Genomic DNA, 12,506 nt, shown 5'->3' with positions numbered 1-12,506 from the left:
GAACTTTAGTGTTTATGGCAATATTACTTCCAATAAACAAGATCTGGGAGCAACCTAAATGTCCACTGATAGCGGAATGGATGTTAGAAGGTGGAATAGAGACAGTAAAATAACCTCTAGACTGAGAAGTCATTTTGAGACCAAAAGAAAACCCAAAAAACAAACAAAACAAACAAACAAAAAACAATGCAAGTCAGTCCATACTGTTTACAGAATTTTATTCAAGGTGACTTACTAAAGGGTAGATGGGGCAGACAGATGATCCAGCCACACTACACAGCTACTCTCTGCCAGAGTCTGGACCTTAATCCACAGCTTTCATAGGGCAAGGGGCATTGTGGTAAGGTCAAAGGGCAATCTAAAATAGCACCTTCTTTTTTAAAATGGGTTTTATTTTTTTAAGTTTATTTATTTTTTTGAGAGACTGAGACAATGCAAGTGGAGGAGAGGCAGAGAGAAAGAGAGAGAGAGAGTCCCATGAAGGCTCCACACTGCCAGTGCAGGGCCTGATGTGGGGCTTGAATCCACAAAGCTGTGAGATCATGACCTGAGCTGAAACCAAGAGTCAGATGCTTAACTGACTTAGCCACCCAGGCGCCCCTAAAGTGGTTCGTTCTATGCACCAGTCATTTCTACTAGTTATCTAAAGTGGTGCCTTCTGTGTGTCATTTTAGAGAATATCAGAACAAGCCTTCTCACATTGCATTCAGAATGTACATTAACCTCCAAGGGCCCTAAACACACAACCTTGAAGGAGGTCATTTCATGGGCATAAACAAAATGAAGGTCCAAAGATGATGGAGTCAGTGTTTTCAGCAATCCTGAAAAAGATATATATACACATACACACAGATGCGGGATAGATAGATGATGATAGATAGATAGATAGATAGATGATAGATAGATACGTAAAGAATCGAACATTACTCAGACAAAATAATGAGATATTGCCTTTTGTGACAACATGGATTAACCCAGATAATATGCTGAGCAAAATAAGTCAAAGAAAGAAAAATATCATATGATTTCACTTATATGTGGAATATTAAAATAAATCAAATGAACAAACAAAAACATCAAAACAGAAACAGACCCATAAGTACAAAAAACAAACTGGTGGTTGCCAGAAGGGAGGGAGGTGGGGGATGGGTGAAATAGGTAAAGGGGATTAAGAGGTACAAACTTCCAATTATAAAATAAATAAGTCATGGGTATGAGAAGGATAGAGTAGGGAGTATAACCAGTAATATTGTAATAACATTATATGGTGGCAGATAGTAACAACATTTAATCATGGCGAAATTGTGTAATTTATAGAATTGTCATATCACTCTATTATACACATAAAACTAATTGAATGTCAACCATACTTCAATAATAATAATAATAATTAATAATAATAATAATAATAAAATTCCAAACATAGACACCCCCAGGACAAGATGGCTTACAGATGAATTTTACCAATCACTTAGGGAAGAATTAATGCTAATCCTTCTGAAACTCTCCCAAAAATTTAAGAGGAGGAGAAAAATTTAAGAGCAGGATGCCAAACTCATTCTATAGAGGCAGAATTACCCTGATATGAAAGCCAGATGAAGACACTACAAGGAAAAAAAAATCTAGAGACCAATATCCGTGATAAACCAAGTTGCAAAAATACTGAAAATAATATTAACAAACTCAATTTAAGAACTAATCAAAAGGATTATACACCATGACTACGTGAAATTTACCCCAGGGAAGGATGTTTTAAAATACTCAAACATGACATATGAGTTCAAGTGGGGCCAGTGAGCTGAGTGATTTTGCGGTCACTTCTCAGAGACCAGTGCTACTTACAGCATAACTGACCAACTAACTGAACATCAGATTTCAGAATTCAAAGAAGTTGTTTCACTATTTGACAAGGATGATGATGGAACTTTAACAACAAAAAGAATTGGGAACTCTAATGAGGTCTCTTGGGCAGAATCCCACAGAAACAGAGTTACAGGACATGACTAATGAAGTAGATGCTAATGGTAATGGCACAATTGACTTCTCAGAACTTCTCATAATGATGGCAATAAAAATCATAGACACAGACAACGAAAAAGAAATTAGAGAAGCATACCACGTGTTTGATAAAGATGGCAAAGGCTATATTAGTGTAGCAGAGCTTAGCCATGTGATGATAAACCTGGGAGAGAAGTTAACACATGATGAGGTTGATGAATTCTCAGGGAAGCAGATATTGATGGAGCTGGTCGGGTAAACTATGAAGAGTTTGTACAAATGATGACATGAAAGTGAAGACATTGTACAGAATGTGTTAAATTTCTTGTACAAAATTGTTTATGTGCCTTTTCTTTTTAACTTATCTGTAAAAGGTTTCCCCCTGATGTAATATATATATATATATATATATATATATATATATATATATATATATACATACCTGTACAGGAGCGTCTGGTGGCTCAGTTGGTTAAGCATAAGACTCTTGATATTGGCTCAGGTCATGATATTAAGGTCATGAGATTGAGCCCCATGTGGAGTCCAGTGTTGGGCTCCATGCTGTGCATGGAGCCTGCTTGGGATTCTCTCTTTTCTCTTCTCTCTGTCCCTCCACCACTCACACACCCTCTCTCAAAATAAATAAATAAACATTTAAAAAGTTGCCTGTATAGTAATTAGGATTCCATTCCTCCATTTTTTTTTCTTTTCTCAGCTTTCTGTCATTGTCCTGAAACCTTATTTTAGAAAATTGATCAAGTAACATGTTACATGTGGCTTACTCTGGATATATCTAAGCTCTTCTGCACATCTAAACAGATGTAATTGGTCAAATGAGGGAACATCTGTGTTTTACCTTTTTAAAAAAATAGTTTTCTTTAGGAACTGTCAGCATGTTGTTGAAATGTGGAGATGTAACTCTGTGGACTATGGACTCTGTGTGGACAATATGTACTTAAAAGCTACACTATTGCAAAACAGGTGTATTATCCAGGTGCTTGTACACTATTTTTTGGTACTGATGGTCCTGCACCTAAAACATTTTTTTATTACTACTTGCTTTAAAAAAAAGTTCATTTATTTATTTTGAGAGAGAGAGAGAGAGAGAGAGAGAGAGAGAGAGAGAGCAGGGGAGATGCAGAGAGAAAGAGAATGCCAAGCAGGCTCTGCTCTGTCAGTGCAGAGCCTGATATGGGGTTTGATCCCATGAACCATAAGATTATGACCTGAGCCAAAATCAAGAGTTGATGGTTAACCAACCGAGCCACTCAGGCACCCCTATTACTTGCTTTTTAAACTTTTCTTAGCCACTTAGAGAAAATCTGCTTATGGCATGATTTGCCACAAATCCATTCCAAGTTTTGTATTTGTTTTCCAATAAAAAATAGTTTACCCAAAAAAATAAATAAATAAATAAATAAATAAATAAATAAATAAATGTGATACACTTCATAGGATGAAAGATAAAATTTATACAATCATCTCAAAAAATGCAGAAAAAGCATTTGACAAAATACATTTCTAATGGTAAAATCGGTCAACAGATAAGTATAGAAATAACATACCTCAATATAATAAAGGCCATATATGACAAACCCATAGTTAACATTCTATTAATGGAAAATACTAATCTTTTCTTTGAGGATTAAGAACATGACAAAGGTGCCTACTCCATTCTTACTCAACATAGTACTGGAAGTACTAACTAGAGCAATCAGCAAGGCAAAGAAATAAAAGGCATTCATATCTGAAATGAAGAAGTACAATTATCACTATTTACTGATGATACGATCTTATGTAATAAAAATCCCATATACCAAACTAAAAAAACTATTGGATTTAAATGATGGATTCCATAAAGTTGTAGGATATAAAATCAATACACAGAAATCAGGTGTTTTTATATATACTAAATAATAAAACATCTGAAAAAAGAAATAAAGAAAATATCCCATTCACAATAGCATCAAAAACAATAAAATACCTAGGAATAAATTTATCCAAAGAAGTAATGGATTTGTTATAATGAAAAGAATAAGACTTCACTGAAAGAAATCTAAGACACAAATGGAAGGACATCCTGTTTTCATGGATTGGAAGACTTAATATTGTCAAAATGTTCATACTACCCAAAGCCACCTGTAGATTGAATGCAATCCGTATCAAAATACCAATAGCATTTTTTGTGGAACTAGAAAAAACAATCCTAAAATGTGTATGGAATCATAAAAGATCTTGAATAGATAAAGCAATCATGAGAAAGAATGAAAAAAACTGGAGGCATCACATTTCCTGATTTCAAACTATATTTAAAAACTATAAGAATTATAATCATGCAGTACTGCAAATAATAATAATAATAATTAATAATAATAATAATAAATAGTCACATAGACCAATGGAACAGAAGAGTCCAGAATTAAGCCTCTGCATATATGGTCAAATAATATTTGATTAGGGGGTCAGGAACCTCCAGTGGGGAAAGGATAGTCTTCCAAAAATGGTATTGGAAGAACTGTATAACCTGCAGAAAAATGAAATTGGTAACATATCTCATACCACTCACAAAAATTAACTCTAAAAGGATCAAAGTCTACACATAAAGGCCTTAAAATATAAAACTCCTGAAATAAAACATAGTGAAAAATACTCCTTGACATTGGTCTTAACAGTGCTTTTTTGGATATGACACCAAAAGCACAAACAAAAAAAGAAAATATCAACAAGTGGGACTAAATTAAACACAAAACTCCTGCAAAGCAAAAGAAAAAATCAACAAAATAAAAAGACTACCTATAGAATAGGTCAAAATTTTGGCAAACCATGTCATATATCAGATAATGGGCTAATATTCAAAGTCAAACCATAAAAGACTCTTAAAAACTGAGAACAATATGAGGGTTGATGGGGGGTGGGAGGGATGGGAGGGTAGGTGATGGGTATTGAGGAGGCCACCTGTTGGGATGAGCACTGGGTGTTGTATGGAAACTAATTTTACAATAAATTTCATATTAAAAATTTAAAAAAATACAACTGAACAACAACAACAACAACAACAAAACCAAACAATCTGATTTTTAAAACTGGGCAGAGGACCTAAATAGACATTTTTCAAAGGAAGATATCCAAATTTCTTTCTTTTTTTTTTTTTTTTTTTGTCTTTCAGTGTCAGATTTATTTCACTTAGCATAATACCTTCTGGGTCCATCCATGTTGTTGCAAATGGCAAGATCTCATCCTGTTTTAATGGCTGAGTAATATTCCAGGGTGCATTGTGTGTGTGTGTGTGTATGTGTGTGTGTATGTATGTGCGTGTGTGTGTGTATATCACATCTTTATGCATTTACCTATTGATAAACAATTAGGTTGCTTCCATACCTTGGCATTGTAAATAATGCTACAAAAACTAGATAGTTTTCATATTGTTGAGTTTTTAAGAATTTTTAAAATATATTTTGGATGCTATTCCTTTATCAGATATGTATTTATTTTCAATATATGAAATTTATTGTCAAATTGGTTTCCATACAACACCCAGTGCTCATCCCAAAAGGTGCCCTCCTCAATACCCATCACCGACCCTCCCCTCCCTCCCGCCCCCCATCAACCCTCAGTTTGTACTCAGTTTTTAACAGTCTCTTTATGCTTTGGCTCTCTCCCACTCTAACCTCTTTTTTTTTTCCTTCCCCTCCCCCATGGGCTTCTGTTATGTTTCTCAGGATCCACATAAGAGTGAAACCATATGGAATCTGTCTTTCTCTGTATGGCTTATTTCACTTAGCATCACACTCTCCAGTTCCATCCACGTTGCTACAAAAGGCCATATTTCATTCTTTCTCATTGCCACGTAGTACTCCATTGTGTATATAAACCACAATTTCTTTATCCATTCATCAGTTGATGGACATTTAGGCTCTTTCCATAATTTGGCTATTGTTGAGAGTGCTGCTATAAACATTGGGGTACAAGTGCCCCTATGCATCAGTACTCCTGTAGCCCTTGGGTAAATTCCTAGCAGTGCTATTGCTGGGTCATAGGGTAGGTCTATTTTTAATTTTCTGAGGAACCTCCACACTGCTTTCCAGAGTGGCTGCACCAATTTGCATTCCCACCAACAGTGCAAGAGGGTTCCCGTTTCTCCACATCCTCTCCAGCATCTATAGTCTCCTGATTTGTTCATTTTGGCCACTCTGACTGGCGTGAGGTGATATCTGAGTGTTTGTATTTCCCTGATAAGGAGCGACGTGGAACATCTTTTCATGTGCCTGTAGGCCATCTGGATGTCTTCTTTAGAGAAGTGTCTATTCATGTTTTCTGCCCATTTCTTCACTGGGTTATTTGTATTTTGGGTGTGGAGTTTGGTGAGCTCTTTATAGATTTTGGATACTAGCCCCTTCTCCGGTATGTCATTTGCAAATATCTTTTCCCATTCCGTTGGTTGCCTTTTAGGTTTGTTGGTTGTTTCCTTTGCTGTGCAGAAGCTTTTTATCTTCATAAGGTCCCAGTAATTCACTTTTGCTTTTAATTCCCTTGCCTTTGGGGATGTGTCGAGTAAGAGATTGCTACGGCTGAGGTCAGAGAGGTCTTTTCCTGCTTTCTCCTCTAGGGTTTGGATGGTTTCCTGTCTCACATTCAGGTCCTTTATCCATTTTGAGTTTATTTTTGTGAATGGTGTGAGAAAGTCGTCTAGTTTCAACCTTCTGCATGTTGCTGTCCAGTTCTCCCAGCACCATTTGTTAAAGAGACTGTCTTTTTTCCATTGGATGTTCTTTCCTGCTTTGTCAAAGATGAGTTGGCCATACGTTCGTGGGTCTAGTTCTGGGGTTTCTATTCTATTCCATTGGTCTGTGTGTCTGTTTTTGTGCCAATACCATGCTGTCTTGATGATAACAGCTTTGTAGTAGAGGCTAAAGTCTGGGATTGTGATGCCTCCTGCTTTGGTCTTCTTCTTCAAAATTACTTTGGCTATTCAGGGCCTTTTGTGGTTCCATATGAATTCTAGGATTGCTTGTTTTAGTTTCGAGAAGAATGCTGGAGCAATTTTGATTGGGATTGCATTGAATGTGTAGATAGCTTTGGGTAGTATTGACATTTTGACAATATTTATTCTTCCAATCCATGAGCAGGGAATGTCTTTCCATTTCTTTATATCTTCTTCAATTACCTTCATAAGCTTTCTATAGTTTTCAGCATACAGATCTTTTACATCTTTGGTTAGATTTATTCCTAGGTATTTTATGCTTCTTGGTGCAATTGTGAATGGGATCAGTTTCTTTATTTGTCTTTCTGTTGCTTCATTGTTAGTGTATAGGAATGCAACTGATTTCTGTACATTGATTTTGTATCCTGCAACTTTGCTAAATTCATGTATCAGTTCTAGCAGACTTTTGGTGGAGTCTATCAGATTTTCCATGTATAATATCATGTCATCTGCAAAAAGCGAAAGCTTGACTTCATCTTTGCTAATTTTGATGCCTTTGATTTCCTTTTGTTGTCTGATTGCTGATGCTAGAACTTCCAACACTATGTTAAACAACAGCGGTGAGAGTGGGCATCCGTGTCGTGTTCCTGATCTCAGGGGAAAAGCTATCAGTTTTTCCCCGTTGAGGATGATGTTAGCTGTGGGCTTTTCATAAATGGCTTTTATGATCTTTAAGTATGTTCCTTCTATCCCGACTTCCTCAAGGGTTTTTATTGAGAAAGGGTGCTGAATTTTGTCAAAGGCCTTTTCTGCATCAATTGACAGGAGCATATGGTTCTTCTCTTTTCTTTTATTAATGTGATGTATCACGTTGATTAATTTGCGAATGTTGAACCATCCCTGCATCCCAGGAATGAATCCCACTTGATCATGGTGAATCATTCTTTTTATATGCCGTTGAATTCGATTTGCTAGTATCTTATTGAGAATTTTGGCATCCATATTCATCAGGGGTATTGGCCTGTAGTTCTCTTTTTTCCTGGGTCTCTGTCTGGTTTAGGAATCAAAGGAATACTGGCTTCATAGAATGAGTCTGGAAGTTTTCCTTCCCTTTCTATTTCTTGGAATAGCTTGAGAAGGATAGGTATTATCTCTGCTTTAAACGTCTGGTAGAACTCCCCTGGGAAGCCATATGGTCCTGGACTCTTATATGTTGGGAGATTTTTGATAACCAATTCAATTTCTTCGCTGGTTATGGCTCTGTTCAAGCTTTCTATTTCCTCCTGATTGAGTTTTGGAAGAGTGTGGATGTTTAGGAATTTGTCCATTTCTTCCAGGTTGTCCAATTTGTTGGCATATAATTTTTCATAGTATTCCCTGATAATTGTTCGTATCTCTGATGGATTGGTTGTAAGAATTCCATTTTCATTCATGATTTTATCTATTTGGGTCATATCCCTTTTCTTTTTGAGAAGCCTGGCTAGAGGTTTGTCAATTTTGTTTATTTTTTCAAAAAACCAACTCTTGGTTTCGTTGATCTGCTCTACAGTTTTTTTAGATTCTATAGTGTTTATTTCTGCTCTGATCTTTATTATTTCTCTTCTTCTGCTGGGTTTAGGCTGCCTTTGCTGTTCTACTTCTATTTCCTTTAGGTGTGCTGTTAGATTTTGTATTTGGGATTTTTCTTGTTTCTTGAGATAGGCCTGGATTGTGATGTATTTTCCTCTCAGGACTGCCTTTGCTGTGTCTCAAAGCGTTTGGATTGTTGTCTTTTCATTTTCATTTGTTTCCATATATTTTTTTAATTTCTTCTCTAATTGTCTGCTTGACCCACTCATTCTTTATTAAGGTGTTCTTTAACCTCCATGCTTTTGGAGGTTTTCCAGACTTTTTCCTGTGGTTGATTTCAAGCTTCCATAGCATTGTGGTCTGAAAGTATGCATGGTATAATTTCAATTCTTGTAAACTTATGAAGGGCTGTTTTGTGACCCAGTATATGATCTATCTTGGAGAATGTTCCATGTGCACTGGAGAAGAAAGTATATTCTGTTGCTTTGGGATGCAGAGTTCTACATATATCTGTCAAGTCCATCTGATCCAATGTATCATTCAGGGCCTTGTTTCTTTATTGACCGTGTGTCTAGATGATCTATCCATTTCTGTAAGTGGGTTGTTAAAGTCCCCTGCAATGACCACATTCTTATCAATAAGGTTGCTTATGTTTATGAGTAATTGTTTTATATATTTGGGGGCTCCGGTATTTGGCGTATAGACATTTATAATTGTTAGCTCTTCCTGATGGATAGACTCTGTAATTATTGTATAATGCCCTTCTTCATCTCTTGTTACAGCATTTAATTTAAAGTCTAGTTTGTCTGATATAAGTATGGCTACTCCAGCTTTCTTTTGGCTTCCAGGAGCATGATAAATAGTTCTCCATCCCCTCACTCTCAATCTAAAGGTGTCCTCAGATCTAAAATGAGTCTCTTGTAGACAGCAAATAGATGGGTCTTGGTTTTTTATCCATTCTGATACCCTATGTCTTTTGGTTGGCGCATTTAGTCCATTTACATTCAGTGTTATTATAGAAAGATACGGGGTTAGAGTCATTGTGATGACTGTATGTTTTATGCTTGTAGTGATGTCTCTGGTACTTTGTCTCACAGGATCCCCCTTAGGATCTCTTGTAGGGCTGGTTTAGTGGTGACAAATTCCTTCAGTTTTTGTTTGTTTGGGAAGACTTTATCTCTCCTATTCTAAATGACAGACTTGCTGGATATAGGATTCTCGGCTGCATATTTTTTTCTGTTTAGCACACTGAAGATATCGTTCCAATCCTTTCTGGCCTGCTAAGTTTCAAAAGAGAGATCAGTCACGAGTCTTATAAGTCTCCCTTTATATGTGAGGGCATGTTTATCCCTTGCTGCTTTCAGAATTTTCTCCTTATCCTCGTATTTTCCAGTTTCACTATGATATGTCGTGCAGAAGATCAATTCAATTTACGTCTGAAGGGAGTTCTCTGTACCTCTTGGATTTCAATGCCTTTTTCCTTCCCCAGTTCAAGGAAGTTCTCAGCTATTATTTCTTCAAGTACCCCTTTAGCACCTTTCCCTCTCTCTTCCTCCTCTGGGATACCAATTATGCGTATATTATTTCTTTTTAGTGTATCACTTAGTTCTCTAATTTTCCCTTCATACTCCTGGATTTTTTTTATCTCTCTTTCTGTCAGCTTCCTCTTTTTCCATAACTTTATCTTCTAGTTCACCTACTCTCTCCTCTGCCTCTTCAATCTAAGCTGTCGTTGTTTCCATTTTGTTTTGCATTTCGTTTAAAGCGTTTTTCAGCTCCTCGTGACTGTTCCTTAGTCCCTTGATCTCTGTAGCAAGAGATTCTCTGCTTTCCTCTATACTGTTTTCAAGCCCAGCGATTAATTTTATGAATATTATTCTAAATTCACTTTCTGTTATATTATTTAAATCCTTTTTGATCAGTTCATTAGCTGTTGTTATTTCCTGGAGATCCTTCTGAGGGGAATTCTTCTCTTTGGTCATTTTGGATAGTCCCTGGAGTGGTGAGGACCTGCAGGGCACTTCCCCTGTGCTCTGCTGTATAACCATAGTTGGTGGGCGAGGCCACAGTCAGACCTGATGTCTGCCCCCAGCCCACCACTGGGGCCACAGTCAGACTGGTGTGTGCCTTCTCTTCCCCTCTCCTAAGGGCGGGATTCACTGTGGGGTGGCGTGGCCCATCTGGGCTACTTGCACACTGCCAGGCTTGTGGTGCTGGGGATCTGGCATATTAGCTGGGTTGGGTAGGCAAGGTGCACGGGGGCAGGAGAGGCAGGATTAGCTCTCTTCTCCTTAGGTGATCCACTTCAGGAGGGGCCCTGTGGCAGCGGGAGGGCGTCAGATCCACTGCGGGATGTTTGTCTCTGCAGAAGCACAGAGTTGGGTGTTTGTGCGGAGCTAGCAAGTTCCCTGGCAGGAACTGGTTCCCTTTGGGATTTTGGCTGGGGTATGGGCGGGGGAGATGGCGCTGGCGAGCGCCTTTTTTCCCCACCAAACTGAGCTCTGTCATCCGGGGTCTCAGCAACTCTCCCTCCCTTTGTCCTCCAGCCTTCCTGCTTTCCGAGCAGAGCTGTTAACTTATGACCTCCCAGACGCTAAGTCGCGCTTGCTTTCAGAACACACTCCGTCTGGCCCCTCCGCTTTTCCAGCCAGACTTGGGGGCTCTGCTTGGCCGGCAGGCTGCCCCTCTGCCCCAGCTCCCTCCCGCCAGTCCGTGGAGCACGCACCGCCTCTCCACCCTTCCTACCCTCTTCCGTGGGCCTCTAGTCTGCGCTTGGCTCCAGAGACTCCGTTCTGCTAATCCTCTGGCGGTTTTCTGGGTTATTTAGGCAGGTGTAGGTGGAATCTAAGTGATCAGCAGGATGTGCGGTGAGCCCAGCATCCTCCTACGCCGCCATCTTCCCTGATTCGAAGATATCCAAATTTCTAACAGGTACATGAAAAGGTGCTCAATACTGCTAACCATCAAGGAAATGCAAATTATAAATAGGATGAGATATCACCTCACACCTGTAAATGGAAATCATCAAGAAGACAAGAAATGAAAACAATGTTGGTGAGGAAGTAGTGAAAAAGGAACATTTGTGCACTGGTTGTAAACTGGTTCAGCCACTGTGGAGAACAGTATGGAGCTTCATCAAAAAAATTGAATACAGAACTATCATATGATATTGTAATTCCACTACTGAATTTATACCCAAAGAAAATGAAAAGAGGTTATTGAGGAGATATATGCACTCCCATGTTTATTGCACCAATAGCTGAGATATGGAAACAACATGTGTCTATTAATTGTTGAACATACAAAGAAGAGGCAGTATATATATCCAATGTAATACTATTCAGCCATGAAGAAATGGAAATTCTGCCATTTGCAACAAGTATGGACCTTGAGAACATGATAATAAGTGACATAATTCAGGCAGAGAAATACAAATACTGTATTGTGTCTTTTATACATAGATTAAAAAAAAACCTGAAATCACAAAGTCGAAGAGTAAAATGGTGGAACCAGAGACCTGTTCCCCTGTTGGGGGAATGGAAGAGATGATGTTTAAGGGTACGTACTTGCACCTAGTTGATGAATTAGTCCTGGAGACCTAATACACAGTATAGGGCTTGTAGACAACAAAAAATGTACTTACAAACATTAAACTTGCTAAGAGACCAAATCTTAATTGCTCTTAACCACAAGAGGAAATGATAATTGTGTGATGCAATAAAAGTATTACCTAATGCTATAATGGCGATTATATTGCAATATAAAAGTATCAAATCAAGGTGCCTGGTTGGCTCAGTCGGTTAAGTGTCCATCTTGAGCTCAGGCCATGATCTAGTCGTTCATGTGTTCAAGCTCTGTGTCAGAATCTCTTCTGTCAGCCCAGAGCCTGCTTCAGATCCTCTATCCCTCCCTCTCTCTGACCCTCTCATGCTGTCTCTCAAGTATAAAAAAAATAAACATGTAAAAAAATACCAAATCATGTTGTACACCTTAAACTTACATAATGTTGTATGTCAAA

The 12,506-nt window shown here is 38.0% G+C and overlaps 1 pseudogene; it reads left to right on the top strand.

Moving 5' to 3' along the window:
- Window positions 1–1,055: 1,055 nt before the first annotated feature.
- Window positions 1,056–2,374, top strand: LOC109260304 (calmodulin-like; annotated as a pseudogene).
- Window positions 2,375–12,506: the final 10,132 nt, after the last annotated feature.

This window comes from Panthera pardus, unplaced genomic scaffold (genome assembly GCF_024362965.1).
Source record: "Panthera pardus isolate Hobbes unplaced genomic scaffold, ASM2436296v1 HiC_scaffold_27, whole genome shotgun sequence".
NCBI classification, from domain to species: domain Eukaryota; kingdom Metazoa; phylum Chordata; class Mammalia; order Carnivora; family Felidae; genus Panthera; species Panthera pardus.
Note: the sequence above shows the minus strand (reverse complement) of the source record. Positions and strands in the feature narration are given on the sequence as shown.